Consider the following 18,101-nt stretch of genomic DNA (forward strand, 5'->3'; position numbering starts at 1 on the left):
ACCCGAATATGTTGGTGCACTCTCTCCATCAAGGCTTCCATCGTGAGGGGTAGAGTCATAGTAATCAAATCCCTCAATTTGTTTCCGACTGGAAGTCCTCTTTTGTATTGTGCGATAGGGAGATTGGTGGTACAGTCCCCTATCTGGTTGAACGTCTCCCAGTAGTGACGGTTGTAGGATCTCAATGTTTCCTTGTCGCCCATGTCAATGGAGAGTAGCTGATCGATCTCCACTGGGGTCTTGGTGTTCGTTCTGAACCTTGTCACGAACGCCTTTGCCAATTGTGCCCAGGAGGCTATGCTGCCTTCTGGTAGCCTTTCGAACCAGGTTAAACCTAGGTCGCCAAGGCTTGATGGGAATAAGATGCACATTAAAGCCTCGTTTCGACGATATACTGCCATGACCTGGCGAAAGTGGCTTAAGTGCGAGTAGGGGTCTGTCTTCCCCTCACACATGGTAAATTTGGGCTGAAGGAAGCCGGAAGGTAGGGGCGCGTTCTCAATTGCCGGAACGAACGGCGAGGTCTGCAGTCTAGCTAAGGCTTTGTCTGTTGGTTCGTAAGTAGGGCGCTATTGGCATTCCTACCTCGACGCTTCCATGCGTTCGAGGGGCCAACCGCTGAAGGGCTGAGACTCTACGCGGGTCGCGTGCCTTGGTATCCTCTTTCCATCGTACCTTTTTTTCAAGCACCGTCCGTAAGTCGGACGATCTAGGCAACTCCGTTTGCCTGGACGCAGTCTGGTGGGTGCGTGAGGGCCGATAGGTGCTTCCCTCAGTGTAAGACCTCAATGTTCTCGTTCTCTTAGACCTGGAGTAACGAGTCCTGGAAGACCTTGATTGAGTATCGCCAGTCCTGAGGCTTTTACTCTATGCTTGAGATGGTGTGGTTTGCCTACTACGATCCTCCGAGTGGCGAGGGGGCGTGTTGCCTTTGCGTCCCTCTCCTGTCGCCACCCCTTTTCCCTTGATCTGGCGCTTCATGGCCTCCATGTCCGCCACCATCTTCCATATTAGTTCATCTTGCTCTTTTACGCAATCCTCCAGAGCTTGAGAGTCGATTTTCAGGACTTTGTGAGCGAGAGCAACGGGGGCTGTTGTTCCGCCTCCCCCTTGCATCTCTTCGGGGATTCTGTCGCTGGGGCTCTAAGTCTGTCATGGGAGAGATAGAGGGCAAACCTTCGCGCCTCCCACCCCCTTCTGGGATTTGTCCGTCGATGGCGGACTGCGGCAAATCTTCGTTGTGCGCCATTCAACTAGCGAGGGAAACCTGATCAAGAGGTTTTGTTCTTTGTCTGATATTCCCACAGACAAGAAATATTCTTTCTCGTATAATCCTGTTGATCAAGTCTGCGTTCCTCCGTACGACGTCGCTTTACTCCCTGAAAACACAAACGTGAGCTAGCCGGCGGGTGTGTGCCGGATACCTCTCCGATGCCTAAGTCAGCAAAATAGACAAATAGACAAAAAACTCTGTGTATTCGGGAATCATAGATGAGTTACCTCTCCATAGGTGATGTTATGAGCTTTTATAGGTTCCGTGTGGCACAATCCTAGTAGGACTCTTACTCCTCCATGTAGAGTCCTCCTAGGAATTACATTCCTGAAAGATAATGCTTATCCTTTAACACCCCCCTCACTACTTAAACCAAGTGAGATGGTCTTACCATTATTGGATGTCAATACGACCGAGATAACATGGCCATGCTAAAGCCGTAGACTAGACCGAGCTCCAACTAGCTCGGTTCTTCCTTTCACTGCGCGTGTACCTCGGTAGACATATTCCTACTCGGTTGTCTGAAACCGGACTGATCACATTGAGCTTGGACTGAGCTAGCCAATAGCAAGGTTCTGAGGAAAGCTTAACATACTTCGGCCCAACATAGTATGACCGAGCTAACTGTTACCGCGCCAACCGTGGTGACCGAGCTAACCACCAAGCTCCTTCGGACCGGACTACCTGTAAGACTCTTCTGGACCGGACTAATTACAAGGCCCTTTTACTCAGCCCTTCTTATCGTGGCCCACAGAATGGCCCATTTACCTAACTCGGCCCAATTTATATATAAATTACCCTTTCAATATTCTAAAAGTTCAGTGGTTATGTTCTTGCAAATAAAGTTTGTAAAATTGAATATGGTGTTTCGGTTTTAAAATAAATAAATAAATAAGATGATGGTGTTTGTCTTAGTCGTATATGATAAATTGATAATGATTGTTGTTTTATCCAAAAATAAATTAATTTTTTTTTAAAAAAAAAAAGACTTCTGGATGATTGATGCTTTTTAAATAAGGATTTATGAAAGTAGGAATATTTTGGTGTGTTTTGAGACATCATCATATGCCCTGTTTTTAATTTTTTTTTTTTTTTTTTTTTTTTTTTTTTTGAAAGAAAAGAGCTACCACGGCATTTTAAAATGTCACTAATAATGTCAGCAGAAGATATTTTACAGTATTTTAGTGATGTTTTTAAAATGCCTTGTATTGATTTTTAGCGACATTAATAAAGCGTCGTAAAGATATAGCAACGGCCGTATCGTCAGTGTTTGGGCTAAAACGTCACACTAACTTTAAGCAGCGTATTTTAAATCTACAATGGCGTATTTTAAACACTACTAGTGATGGAATTTGCTGTACTGACATTTGGCAAGTATGAGTGTATCACACAGTCAAAAATTAAAAATAAAAATTATATGAAATTGTTCCACATGGCATAAGTTGGTTGGCTTATTCTGCCATGATTAGGATTCCAATTTTGTTTTAATTCAATTTTGGGATTGGTTCATCTATCCAATGTATGTTGTCCACTTAGCATAAATGCCAGCGTTTATATTGAACACCACCTTTATTATGGATAAGCTTGAGGCTTCATGTGACATGAGTTATTTTAGTTAAATTTGTCTATTAATGCAAAATAAGTTAATTTAATTAATAAGATCAAATATTATATTTAAATTATAATTATTTTATTTTTTTATAATCATTAAATTAATTAAAAAAATATTAAAATTTATCTCAAATATAATTATTTTAATCAAATTAAAAGTCAAACTAAATTAACTCATCCTAAATAAAGGGTGAATAAGAGGCCGTAAAACCAAGTTTATACACATAAAAAATGATGCATTGAATTTACATTACCAGAAGTGCTAGGGACCCCAGCACCCCCAGCTCAACCCCATTGGCCAGTTTCCTTTTTTTTTTTTTTTTTTTTGTCTTTCCTTCCAATCACCCAGTGCCACGTGGCACTGGGGGTCACTGGGGGTCGGTTTTGGTGGGGGTCTGCCGCATTTTTCTTTACATTACAATCCCAAGTAACAAAATTCAATCAACATGTTTCGCCTCATGCTGTAAGGGTATTTTTGTTATTTTATACGAGGATTGGTTTTCAGCCAATGCATTTTAAGGAGGTAAGGCCCGGGGGGTTATGTGCCCCCTGGATTTTGATTTTTTTTTTTATTTTTTTTATTTTAAATTTTGTAAACATAAAGAAAATATTTTAAATAAAAAAATTATAAAATTATTATTAGAGTGAAATGTCAATGACATTTTAAAAATTATAAAAACAATAATGGTTATTTTAATTGAAAATGAAGAGATTACTATAAATCATATTATCTATGAAAATTTTTGAATGTAACGGTGATATCATTATTATTGACATGCAAGTATAATCAATCTCACTATAAAAATATGAAATTTATTAGATTGTTAGTTACATTTGACATGTGAGGTTCACTCTCTATGTATTTATGTATTATTAGTTGGTGATATCCCAAATCAATGATGATGTGGTATTACCATTATATTGAATTTTTAATCAAATTTTGTATAAATTTTTTTTATCATTATATAATTTATTTTAAGACTTATATTCATATTTTTTTTTGTATTGTCCATGATACACTAGTTACAAATAACATTATTTTTCTAATATTTCTCAAAATCAATCATAAAAACTTGTGGGAAATATTTTTGTAAAAAATTTTGATTTTGTAATTAATAAATACCTATTCTAATTTAATTTTCTAAGTCTACCACTGCATTTTAGACAATGGATGTAAAATGACACTTAAATTACTTCACTTTTAAAATTCAAATTTTAAAGTAACAACAACATAGATTCCTATAAAGACAAAATGATAGCTAGGAGTACGTTGTGCCTGAATCCTCTATATATATGACCAATTAGGCCTCAATCTCCCTATGAACATAACATTTTCATATTAGGGTTTCCCTTTTTGCTATTTTTATTTTTATTTTTATTTTTATTTTCTCAGTATTGAAGAATGGAGGAATGGAGCAAGAATTGTGTCCCCGGGTTGCCGTCATTCGCTAACAAGCCACCCATTAGTCCGAAACCTTTCACTTTGATTCCTTCATCCAGCACCCTTCCCATGGCTAGTTCTTATGAAGAGTGGGACAAACCCTACTTAGTAAACCATGGCGGGGTGGGTACCAGCGGGATCAACCCCTATCTAGAGCCATTCTATGGCTTGATCGGTCCTCCGTCATCAGACTTTGAAGATGAAAAACCCCAAATTCCACCTCCACTTTCTAGGGAGCCAATCGCTGTTGTTGCGCCATCATCTGCTAATGAGGGTGGTATCACTGTGAAGACTGAGCTTGGGATTGACCATGAAATGAAATCAGGGCGAAACTTGGACCCTAACATGGACCCAAAAAAGATGAAAAGGTGATCCATCTTGCTTTCATAAAATTTATACATTTTTCTCTTGTGCTGAGTTACCTTATAGTACCTTATATTTGTCAATTAAGAACTTCGATAACCGACTTAGATTCATGATAAATAATATTTTTTTGGACAAAAGAAAAATGTATATGCTTTTGTATGCAGGATTTTATCAAATCGAATTTCGGCTCAGAAATCCAGATTGAGAAAGCTTATATACATTAATGATATGGAAAAGAAGGCTAAAGATCTACAGGTAAAAATGATATCTCACTAAATTTGTTTTCGACGAGGGCTTAATTAACTCTCAAACACACAACATTTCATTCTATTTTGTATGTACAATATTTGCAGGCTGAAATTCAGGGCCTTAATCCTCGTATAGAAAGTGAGAAAGATCAGAATAAATTCCTTCAAATGGAGAACGGCATTATGAAAGAAAAGATGAGTGTTTATGAAGACAGAATCAAACTATCACTTGGTAACCTTCATTTCTCTCTCCCGTTAATCAATGAATTGAAAGGGAAATTCCAGTTCACAAGGTCAGTGTTGCCTTGTGGAATTGACAACTTGGGTGTTCGCTTAGGGCCTTTGGGTTGAGGAGGACCCCACTTGGTATATAAAAAATTATTAGAGATTATAAATGAATTATTAAATATTTTATATAATATTTATAGGGATGTGAGACTCATGGGAGTCTTATATATCGGATCGTGGGACTCACATGGGTCCCACAACTATATGAGTATTATGTACAATATTTAGTAATTTATTTAGGACCACTAACATTACTCTATTATTATATATAGGATTGCAAATGAACCAAATTATTCATAAATAGCTCAAACTTGATTAGCTTATTTAAAACTCGTTTGAGGTTGGTTCGTTTACTAAATAAATCACCTTGAGGTCGAATTCGATTTTTTAGACTCGTCTATTAATTGAATCGAGTTCAAGTAGCGCTAAACTCATTTCGATAAGGTTCATAAACATAAAAAAAATAAATTAATATTTACTTTTAATAATGTTTTAATTAAATTTTTAATAATTAATTCTATTTTTCTATTTGTGTTTGGTATTTGTATAAATTTTTATATTAATATAAGTATTCTTGTATATTTTGCTCATAGTTTTCTTCTTTTTTTATTTTTTTAATTTTATTTTAATAAGAAAATTAATTAAATCTTTTTTTTTTCAAGCTCGAGCCCGAACTCGACTCGTTTATGTAGTCAAAGAGCTCGGGTTCATCTAATAATTGACGAGCTGAGCTCAAGCTCAATTATTAAAGCTCAACTTGAGCTCGGCGCTCGAGGTCGACTAATTCTTAATAAACAAGTCCGAACACTTAAAAGCTCGATTAGGCTCGGCTCATTTGCAATTCTATATATATTCACTATACATATAATAAAAGAAATTGTAGTCAAAATAATTCTAAAAAATATATATAAAAGAACTCTATAAAAAAAGATTAAATATAACTTTTTAAAGAAAAATATCACTTTATCAGTTCTCTTAAGCTCCTGGTCAAATTAGAATGAGAGCAAGATAACTTCTTTTATTAGATATTAAAAAAAAGTCTCACCATTACATTTATGTCACACCTCTGTAATTTTCTCAATCAAGACAAAAAAAAAATGCCACTTTATTAAAATTATTTTGATTGGGAAGGTTATGGATAATATTGTTATGAATTTTAAATAAAAAGTATACTATAAAAACTAAAAATAAAAAATTAGGGTATAAAAAATTATAAAAGCCTTCTGCATATGGCTTTTGTCACAGCCAGGTTTAGGAGAGTCAAATGCATAAATTTTCACTCTTGTGTAAGGAGACTATTTTCGTAGTTTGTATCCATGACGCCTAAGTAGCAATATTTTTTTGTAGCGGCGATTCAAGAGCATCGGGAAGTGATAAAGAGTCTAAGGGAACTCTATGCAACTCAACAAAAGATGCGCATGCAAGAAGAGACATTATTGACCCTTAGTTGTTGGAACTATGCAGCCGCGATGGAGCCGATGATGGCTGGATTTGGCTCGCATGAATCTGAACCACAGCAAATGCAGGGTCTGGATTCGAACCAGCAGGCCGAGTTAGACCCTACTCTCAACTTCAACTCATTCACCATTGATCCTCCAAAAAGCTTGATTTGAAGATCTCAGTTGTTTCCCGGTGGAATTTAGTGTTCGTCTATGTTTGTTGGTTTTAGGGTTTATGCTTTGTGTTTGTTTGCTTTCAACTCTACATGTTTTTAGGTTTGTGATTTGTGTTTGCATTTCAACTCAATTTGTGTTTGTTATGGTCTTGTAAAATATTGGATGGTTTGTGACTTTGTCATTATTTTATGGAGAAAAAGTGTGCTTTTCATTTTCTTTATTTTGAAAAGATGCATATGGTTTATTCAAAAAAAAAAGAAAAAAAAAGAAAAAAGAAAAGGTGCATATGGTAAAAAAAAATGGTTAAGATTTCTGTTAGGAAAGTTTTAAATTTGTGATGAAAATTATGATTTTTGTGACGAAAAGTATGAATATTGAAGTTATGGTATATATGTTTTTTTTTGTAATAAAAGTTATATATTTTATAATGAATAAAAATTGTATTTTTGTGATAATCAAAAAGTTGTACATTTCGTTATAAAAATTTTACTTTTTTGTATAAATTGTTTATCATATGGACCATTTTTGAGATGCATCTAATAGCATTTTTCGTATTTTACAATGAAAAATATTATTCTCTAAAAATTTTGATATAGTACGGCTATGATTTGTCAATGATAATTTTATTATTAAAAAGTTTTTTTTTTTTTTTATCTTGAAAAATATTAGAAAAATGCTATAGAGTTCCCAAATCTTTTACCAAGGATTTTATTAAAGGTTGACATGGGTGTGGACTCCGCATATATATTCATGTAAGACATTTGATAAAATGTTTTGTATTAGAAAATTTGGTATCTCTAACATTACTAAAAATATTATTCTTTTGTAAGATTTTTTATCAAAAGTTTTCTTAAAATGATATGTCAATAGTATTTATCTAATTAAAAATATTGATTTAATAAATATTTTATTTTAAAATGATAAGTTTGAATATAAAAACATAATTCTATATATTTTTCTATTTGTATGTCTGTATCCTTTTGGGAAGTTTTATCTTTTGTAATTGGATGAGCACAAACATGGATCCTGTGGGTCTTCTATTCTACCGTCCTTGTGAATAGTGTCATGCTTACTCTATTGTAAATTACTTTTCGGGAAATTACAAATAGAAAAATACTTGAGAAAGTATCATATAAATAAGAGAGTTGTACAATTATAAAAATAAGATTATTTTCCTACTATTTAATTGAAATTCATTTGGTTCCATTGTAATATATCATACATAAATCAAAAAATAAATAAACAAATATATAAATTTATATGTTTGGGACTTATATTATCTGGTGGGTAAAGAATATGATTATAAGATAGCATTTTCTCCTACGGTGAGTAGTGATAGAGTTAGAATTTTGATAAATAAGGGACAATAATAAGATAAAATGTTAATATTTCCAATAATCTCTATCACCCGAATATGCCTCAGCTCTCACGCTCTTAACCCCTAACCATTGCCCTAACCATGGCGCTAACTTTTTTTTTTTTTTTTTTTTTTTTGATCAACAACAAAGATCCCTTTATTGATGATGGAAACCTTACAAGAAGGAAGAAACATCAACATAAGAGAGGAAAAAAGCAAGCCATCACATGGCATCACCAAACCAAAACCCTGTTGGTGAGGAACCAACGGAGGTAACCACTCACAGAACCATATACACAGCAGAAATCACAGCATCAGATTAGCCTCCAGGGAGTGACAGATTAGCACACCCCTCTGTTACAGAGATAGCCACTACAGAAGCATACACACAGCAGAATTTCCAGCAGCAGATTAGCCCACAACAGATTAGCCCACTTACAGCATCACACACACAGCAGGTTCACAGCAGCAGTCATCAGATTAACACACAGCAGTATACCTACAGCAGCTCCACAGATTAGCAGATTATATACGCCGATTATATCAGACCATACACCCCAAAGCCAGTCCAGAATCCAAAACTCAGCAGGTTATAAGCTGAATAGAAACCATGGCCTTCCTCAAATGCATTCCTTAACCTGAGCCAAATTGATGGTTAGGTCCAAGACAGAGTACCTGATCTTTTTTACCGCAGCTTTAACCCATAAAGCAAATCTAATCTTTATCAGCTCACCTAACTCAAATACACTTGGTTGCACTCCACAGAACAAACATTCATTCCTTAGCTTCCAGATGGACCAAAGTATAATACATGGCAAGGCTCTCCATAATCTCCTAGCTAATCTCTTATACTTCCATCCTATCCACCAATGAAACAATCCATCAATATTCCTTGGCACCACCCATATACACCCCCACCACATCATTACATCAGACCATACCTGCCAAGAGAATGGACAGTGAAGTAAAACATGCACAGCAGATTCATTCTCCACTTTGCAAAAAACACATAGCACAGGAGCCTCATTGTTCAGCACACCTACATGTTTTAAGAAGACCCCTGTTTTCACTCTATTCCTCCAGGCTAACCACCCAAAAAATTGAACTTTGGGGGGAATGTCATTATTCCACACAAACTTACATAGTTGGAGAGGAGGGCCCAAGAGGGAATCACTATACCGATAAATATATGAGGCCTTAAACTTGTCACCAACAGAACCATTCCAAACCGGGCAGTCTTCCTCATTCAGTCCTATAGAAGGAGTCGCCAAAAGCACTTCTGCCAACCTGTTTGCCTCAGCCTTTTCCCAATCATATAATGGCCTACGGAAGCAAAAATTCCAAACCCCGGAGCTGAAATTCCTTTCAAAAAAGAAGGACAGTGAACCCTCTTTTACTGTTGACAAACTAAATAATCTAGGAAATTCATCTTTAAGACAACTACCACCAAGCCACTTATCATACCAGAATTTGATTCTACTCCCATTACCCATTTCTCCACAAAAAACTCCACAAGAGGTTGATTCAGACTAGCAACTGCAAGAACATCACCCCAGATTCTAGAAAGTCTAGCTGATGAATTCATAGGTGGGAGCCATTGACCCTCATCAATCATATACTTGCTGCATACCATTCTTCTCCAACGAGCATTTACTTCACTTCCAAATCTCCACCACCATTTAAGGAGTAGACTTGCATTGACATCCTTAATTCTTCTAATTCCCAACCCTCCTTGGTTCAGACTTTTAGTAACTTCAGTCCATTTCACCAAATGAACCTTCCTCTTCAAATCATTCCCACCCCAAAGGAAAGAAGCTTCAAGCCTTTCAATCTCTCTAACCACACCACAAGGCATTCTAAACAGAGACAAGTAATAAATCGGGAGGTTAGATAAAACGGACTTAATCAACGTTAATCTACCTGCAAAGGAAAGTAGCCTTCTCTTCCACCCAGTCAACCTAGTCTTTATGGTATCCAAAACTGGCTTCCAAGTAGATTTCCTCCCTGGATTCGCTCCCAACGGCAAACCTAGGAATTTAAACGGTAGTCCTTGTACCTTACAATTCAAGATATCAGCATAAGACACCAATCTTTCCTCCTCCACTCCAACTCCACATACCACACTCTTATGGAAATTTATCCTCATTCCAGAAAGGATTTCAAAGCATCTTAGTATCCGCTTTATAAACACTATTTGATCCAAATCTGCCTCGCAAAAAATTATTGAATCATCCGCAAATTGGAGATGTGAAATCACTACCTCATTAACACCAACTTTTACCCCTCTGATAATACCTTCCTCTAAAGCTCTGTTCATTAGAATATTCAACCCTTCAGCCACTATATTAAACAGGAAAGGAGATAGGGAATCACCTTGCCTGAGGCCTCGTTGAGGTGAAAATTCCTCTGTAGGTGAGCCATTCACTAGAACCGACAACTTTGTTGTACCGATACACTCCTTCATCCATGAAACCCACTTAGAGCCAAACCCAAAGTTATGAAGCATCGAAGCCAAGAACTCCCAGTTAACAGAATCATAAGCTTTCTCAAAATCAAGTTTAATAATCACGCCTTTTTTTCTTGATTTTTTCCATCCATCTACAATTTCATTAGCAATAAATACGCCATCTAAAACACTTCTCCCTCCTAAGAAAGCAGATTGTGTTTCACCAATAATTGTAGGAAGAACTTTCTTAAGTCTAAGAGCCAAAACCTTAGAGAGAATCTTGTACAAACTACCCACCAAGCTAATGGGTCTAAAGTCTGACAACCCAATAGGATTGTCGGTCTTAGGAATGAGAGTGATAAAGGAGCTGTTAATCCCATACGCAAGTTTGCTCCTGGCATGGAAGTCTCTCAGAAACAACAAAACCTCCTGGTGAACTATCTCCCAACATTTCTGGAAAAATAGAAGATTGAAACCATCAGGGCCTGGAGCCTTATCTCCATTACACTCCATAATTGCTGCCCTTACTTCAGCTTCAGAGAAGGTAGCTTCAAGATCCTGATAATTCGAGCTATCTTGAACTGATTTAAACACACCATCTAGCACTGGTCTTCTGGCCCAACTTTCTGAATATAGTCTCTTAAAGTGTTGTAACACCTCATACCTTAACGTAGCTGGCTCCTCAATTGTCTCACCTTCAATTGTGATGGAATTAATTGAATTTTTACTCCTTCTGCTGCTGGCCATAATATGGAAGAACCTCGTATTCTTATCCCCATTAATGGTCCAATTCACTCTAGATTTCTGTTGCCATAGTCACTCTACCATTTTACTAAGCTTCCAAACTTCACCCCTCAATTGTCTTCTTCTGGCGATCTCAGCCGCAACCAGTCCTCTATTTTCAGCCACAATATCTAGCTCTACCAAGTCCTCCTCAGCCTTCTTGAGTTTTGTTGCTAAATTTCCAAACACTTCAAGATTCCATTTTTTCAGCTCCACTTTCAGCATTTTCAACTTCTGGAACAGCACATATCCTGCTTCCCCAACAATCCTGGATTCATCCCAAACCTTTGCCACAAAAGAGGAAAAACTTGGATGGCTAGACCATGCATTAATAAACCTAAAAGGCTTAGGTCCCCAATCCCTCCCATCATCCATCAGCATTATAGGACAATGATCAGAGAACAACCTAGGAAGACCCCACTCTTTAAAGTTAAACTTCATGAGCCATTCCGGATTAAGTAGGAAACGGTCAATTCTACTCCATTTTTCCTCATCCTGTGCATTAGACCATGTGAACTTCCTGCCTAATAGAGGCAAATCATTCAACTCGCAACTCTCAATAAAAGAGTTAAGATCCATCATCCCCTTATCTCGTCTGGAGCAACCCACCCTCTCACTAATATTTCTAATCTCATTTAAATCTCCCCACAAACACCATGGATTTGGAAATTCAGGTTTTAGCTTGATTAATGTGTCCCAGAATTTACCTCTACTACTCACCTCATTTGGAGCATACACATTCAAAATATTGCAATCAAATGAATTTAGCAATTTACCTGATAAAAGAATGAGCCTTCTGTTACAACAACAATCCACCATCCTAAAAACAGCACATTTAGTAGTGGGCTTACTTGATGATGCCCCTTTATGGCCATACATTCGAGCAAGAAAGGAATAGCCAGAGATCTCAGTGATCGATTTAGATGCACGGGAGGAACTTACCTTTCTTTTCCCTTTCTGTTTTGACTTCAGGCCAATAGACATATTACCATTGCAGCCTTCATGCTCTGTTTTCCCCATACTCGAATTGGGCCTTGAAGCTTCCCTGATATAATTAGAATTTAAATTTGAATTTGGGCCTCTCCCCCCAACACCTACCCTGCTCTTTACCACAGGGTTATGAACAAGGCCCAAATTTACTTCCAAGTTAATACCAGGCCCCTGTCCAGCTGGCCCACCCATAGATTGAATGAATCCAGGTGTAGCTATCTGCTCCTCCACACGTAGATTATCATCATGTTCCTGTAGCCTACCCTCTGCCACTGCCATCTCCATACGCTCCTCAACCACCAAGTTGTCCCCTACTCCACTTACAGTCTCCTCTACCACTATGTCTACTTGTTTGGTTACAAGAACATCATCAATGTCTTCATCTTCCACATCCAACCTCACATCGAATTGATCACCAACATCAACCCCAGCAGGTTGAGGCTGAACCACCACGTTTGAATTCCGATCTTCCCTCCCCTCGCTGGACATCATGCTCTCACAGTCAGCTAAGATACTTGGTTGTTCTTCGCAGACCAAGACTGGGTGAAATCGGCCCTTACATTCCAGATTTATCGTTTGATTTATACACTCCATATGATACGTTGCAACTCTAATTCTTCCATGACTAAAGGACTCTGGTTGATTAATATTCCCATCCAAGCTCAGCACACTACCCCATATACTCCCAATCTTGTTGAATGTGCTTCTATTCCACATACTCAGAGGAACACCATAACACCTGAGCCACAGGCACCTCTCTTGCACTGGATATACCCCTGGTTCCCATAGCTTGACATCTTCACACCATTCCTGGAACCATTCCTTGATCAATGCAAGCTGTGACAACATAACCTCTTTTGATGAGAAAGACAAAATAATAGTCCTACCACCCCCATTTCTAACCGTCACATGCCCCATTCCTTTCTCTTTTAGCACCATCGCAATACCCTTCATCGAGAACTCCGATTTAAGCTTTAGCAACACACTATCATACAACCAGCCATGCCCCTCTTCATTTACCTGAATTGTAAATCCTTCCTTACCTCCCTGTCCCTTAACTCCTGTGCGGTCATGGTCGTGATGGTCAACCTAATAAGAAAACAAGTCTTTTATTAAGAGATTTCATCAAGCAACAATTATTCAGTTTATATACTTGCGCACATATGTATAACACAATAAAAAAATATTAGCAAGCATTATCAAAAAGAATAAAAAAATAAACATTTAATGGTAAATTTACAACATAAAATTATGTGAATATTTTTCAAATAATAAAAAAAAGAAGAGTAAAAATAAAAATTTAAAGGGGTAAATTGAACAATTATTTTATACACATACTAAAGCACTATTTGGTGCAAAACTAAATAAGTGATAAGTGTACTTATTTGAGTTATATTATCTCTTTATATTTATTTATTTTTGGTGAAGAGAACATGTGGAGATCAGGTCATGAGACTGAAAGGCCAGCAAGTATGCAGGGGAACGGAGGATGGCAACCAGTGGTTCGTAGACATGGGGATCGAGGAGTTGGGGTTTTAAGGGGGAACACCATATACTCTGTTTTTGTGGACAACATACCGGTATCTATGGGGGCAAAAGGACTGTTTAAACTCTTCTCTAATTTTGGAGTTGTATTGGATGCGTATATTCCACACAAAAGAAGAAGATCTACAAGTTCCAAGTTTGGATTCATAAGGTATGGTTGTCCGGTAGCAGCTAATATGGCTCTGCAAAAAGCAAATGGCCTTTGGTGTGATGACAAAGCGCTAAAGGTTAAAATGGCTGAGTTCAGAAAAGAGTATGAAACCAAACAAAGCAAGCCACAACTAGTACAGCAGAGGTGGGTTAAGGAAGACAAACACACTGTACATGATACTCATCAGGGAAGAAAGTCATATGCTGATGTGGTCAGAGTCAGGGACCTTTAATCTAATTCAGTTCGCACTATTAAGGTTCAAAAAGCCGGTAATGGTTGGCTGTATGAAAGTGTAATGGTAAGATTAAAGCCAACTCTCTCAGTTGAAGATTTTAAGAAGGAGTTACAGGGACGAGGATATGGAGATATCACAGTTAGAGTCGGAGGTGGAAGACAATTAGTTCTCTCATTTCAATCAGTGGAAGCTATGAAGGAAAGGCTATTGTTCATGAAGGATTGGCTCACAGTTTGGTGTGAATCGGCTGAGAAATGGGAAGACAGCATGGTCTTGGAACAAGTGAGGCATGTGTGGTTAAGCTGTTATGGTGTGCCACTGGTACTGTGGAACAAAAACACGTTTTGCAGCATAGGTAAAGAGTGGGGTGAGGTTCTGGAATTGGATGAAGATACAGCTAATCTGAAATCCTTCCATTGCGGGAAGGTAAAGGTAAAAACAAGGCACATGGGCACCATTAATCATACCATAAATTTAGAATGCAAAGGTGTCCTATACCCAGTTCAGATTTGTGAGGAACAAATTATAGTATGACAAATAGTGAAAGAAAACTGTATCTGCCAATCTTTCATGAAGAACAATGCAGATAGTTACAGTTCAGAGGAAGAAGATGAGAATATTACAGATTGAGGCAGCAGACAAGAGGTAGAAGAGGATGAGGTGGAAGCCCATATAGGCGATGAGATGGCTAAAGGCTGTGACGTGGAAGAAGGGGTTAGGGTGTATGCACAAGTTAACATGAATGACTTGAAGGAGGATGCCAGCTTGAGGGTGGTTTCGGTAGTGGAGTAGACAGACATAATGAAGGGTGCGCCAGGGGTAGGCGCCTCACGTGAGGAGAGATCTGTAAGGAGGCTCTGTAAAGGGGTGTCAGAGAAGGGTGGCGCACGCAAGGAGGGTAGTTGTAGAGTTGATGATGAAGTGGTCACATATGGGTTCATAAGAAGCACGAGTGGGTCTGCAGGGAAGCATCCAGGAATTAACCTGGAAGTGAATTTAAATAGGTCCTATTTTGAAACATATAGGATTGGGGCGGCCCAAAGGGCTGAAGCTCCATTTATTTGGGCCGATAATAGCAGTAAACCTATTACTGAATCTACTAATGGAGTAGGGCAGTCCAATTTCGAGTTTAAAAGGATGTCCAAAAACCAATCAATTCCTGAATTTGTTATTGGTGAGGAGCAATCCAACTCAGTGAATAGAAGGGTGAACACAACTTATATACGAAGGAAATCTATGAAGGAGTCAGGAGTAGAAACTAGTATCCATAAATTTTGTTAGAAGGAGAAGAAAGTAGTGGGCAAGAAATCTATGAAGCCAACAATGAATCTAAGGAAGTAGGCAGTTTTCAGGTCTGCAGCAGCTGCTATTTCTCTATCCATGGGATGTTGTTCTAGTCTATGGTTTGATGATTTGTTAGAACGCTAAGGTAGAATCTGGCTGCAAGTTTCTGGGTTAGGCTGTTGGTATACTAAGGTGAGCTTGCTGCTAGGCTGCAAATAAAGTCCTGTGTGTGATCTGATCCAATCTGTTGTGGTTCTGCTTGTGTGTGAGCTAAGCTAAGGTTCAAGTAGGCACTATGAATTGGTTTTGGCTATTGCTTCTGATTGAATCTGTTGGTCTGATAGGGGATGGCTGGTGGTCTGCTGGGTAGAATCTACTGGGTTGGGCTGCCTGCTCTGTCTTGCTGACCTGCTACTAATGCCACATCTGATCTGTTCTGCTCTGTCCCTAAGTGGATTGATCTGTTTTGTTTGTTTCGTTTTTTGTTTTTTGCTCTGCATGTTGGGTTCTCATCAACTTGGAGCTTGGTGTTTGTGCTAGCAGATGATTTGGTATTCATCTAGGTGTCAACCTAGTTGGGATCTGAATGTTTCACTGTGATACTTTTTGCACCCTCCTCTTTATTGATGTACGTTATCATACTCTGTATGTTTTTTCATCAATACAGCTTCTTCTTTTTTGCTGATAAAAAATATATATATATATATATATATATTTTTATTTTTTTTACATCATTTCTTAAAAATTCAAAAAAATATATTTATTTAAAACATTCTAAACAAAATTTAAAACATAAATTATACAGATTAAAATGGGGGCCATGCTCCCCCGTAAAGGCCCACAAATTTATGATATGAGTCATCTCTGACTCGAGGTTTTATTTACATAGAGAATTTTGTAAAAATTTCTCATACGGGAGTTGATTTTACATGGATCCCACGTGTGTAAGTTTCTTCAACATTCAGATGAGCGTTTCGGTGGCATTGTTGATACATTAATGGAATTACAATCAGAGGCGGAGTCAGGAAATTGTGTTAGAGCATCTCTAAAGGTAGTAGGCATTTTACCTATCTAAATATTACTATAAAGTATATATTTTATTTTGCCTATCAACTATTTCATGTTTTTACTCCAACCATGCTCTTTATTTTAGCTATTTATCCAAATACTATTAATTTTATACAATGTCACGTCAGCAACAAAGATGGAGGGAAATGATCCTAATGATTGAATACATTTTGCCTAGCGTTGAAGGCTAGCTACATGTAGCTAGTGAATATGGATTGAGCCAAAATGCCTAATCATATGCCTAGTGCATTGGAATTGAAAAAAGTGAATCACACTAGGCATTTTAACTAACAAGTATTATATGCCTAGTGCATTGGAGATGCTCTATTAATTATAATTTTTTATTTAAAAAAAATCATGATGAATATTAAGATAAAATAATTTTATGAGCTAAATTTAAACATAAAAAATTATATATTCATTATTAATAGGAACAAATTAAAATTTTATAATAGTGTAGAATAGCTCGGTGTGAGATGTTGATGTAAATTTGTAATTTTAGCATAAAAAATTATGGATCAAAATTCTTAATTTAGAAAATAAAAATACGTTGTTTATAGCAAAAATTATTTTAAAATATATTTAATTTTTATTTGATAGAAAAATATTAAACAGATGACAATAGTATTTTCAAAATATCAAATAATTACTTATTATGAACAATATAATAAATCTTTAACCAAAAGACATGTTAAAAAAAAAATACATTTTATATATGACAACAACCCACACCAAAAAAAAAAAAAAAAAAATCTCAACACTGAGGGGGTACGTGACCCCCCCCCCCCCTCCGCCGCTGATTACAACAATATTAATTGACCCAATTATTGTAGCACAATTAAAATTTACTCTGAATTATTGGAGTTAAAAGTTTTATTTTTATTATAAAATGAGATTGCCTATCGCTGGCTTTGCTAACTCGACTATCCTGTTGAGTTTCAGCGGCTTTATCATAGGACCAAACTCAAAGATTTAAATTGCTCTTTTTGAACATATTATTAATACAAAAAATCAAATTACTTGCTTATTATTAGAAATATAGACTGCAAACATGATTATAAAAATAAATTATTCATTATTTTAAAACAAATGTAGTATGATCATATAGTTACATTTGTTCGATCAAGCTAATATTTCATATGAATGATCTGCATGAAGAATCTTATAAGATAAATGATTTGAATTATTATAATAGATTCCACAGTGGACCCAATAAGACAGTCCAATCAATTAGAGATAATCCCATTCCTTTTATTATCTACTAGTGTTCCACACGTGCTATGCACGGGTTGTGTTTTTTTTTTTTTTTTTGGCATACGGAAATAACAAATGTAGCATATCTGTAATCAATTATTTTATGTTTTCTTTTATTCAAAATTTAAAAATAATGTACGGGTAA

The sequence above is a fragment of the Camellia sinensis genome, chromosome 3 (genome assembly GCF_055761805.1).
Source record: "Camellia sinensis isolate YWXY chromosome 3, ASM5576180v1, whole genome shotgun sequence".
NCBI lineage: Eukaryota > Viridiplantae > Streptophyta > Magnoliopsida > Ericales > Theaceae > Camellia > Camellia sinensis.